Raw genomic sequence first — 368 nt, 5'->3', positions numbered from 1 at the left:
CTCGCGGCCCTCGCAGCCCGGGACAGCGCCCACAGACGGGCGCATGCGCTGGCACGCAGCCCGGGCCCCCGAGGGCCCCCGAGCGGTTGGATCCAGGGAGGGACAGAAGGAGGGCCCGCCGGCAGCCCCCTCCCCCACCGCCCTTAAAGGGAACTCCCTTTGCTCCAACCCCAACCTGGGGAGACAGGAGGGGCTTTGATTGAAGTTACGGAGGACTTCCTAGTTGAGTGAACGAAGGGGCTACACCCTGTCTTGGGTGAGGTGGGGGAGCAGAGCTCCAAGACCAGACTGGCCCTGCCCTCAAGGAGTCTATGCAAGGCACGCGAGGGCGGGGGGAGTAGGGGGTGCTGCATGCCACGACACGTACT

The sequence above is a fragment of the Microtus oregoni genome, unplaced genomic scaffold, assembly GCF_018167655.1.
Source record: "Microtus oregoni isolate MIOR12 unplaced genomic scaffold, Mior012 000006F_ref0000085, whole genome shotgun sequence".
Taxonomy (NCBI): Eukaryota; Metazoa; Chordata; class Mammalia; order Rodentia; family Cricetidae; genus Microtus; species Microtus oregoni.
This window is presented reverse-complemented; position numbering follows the sequence as displayed.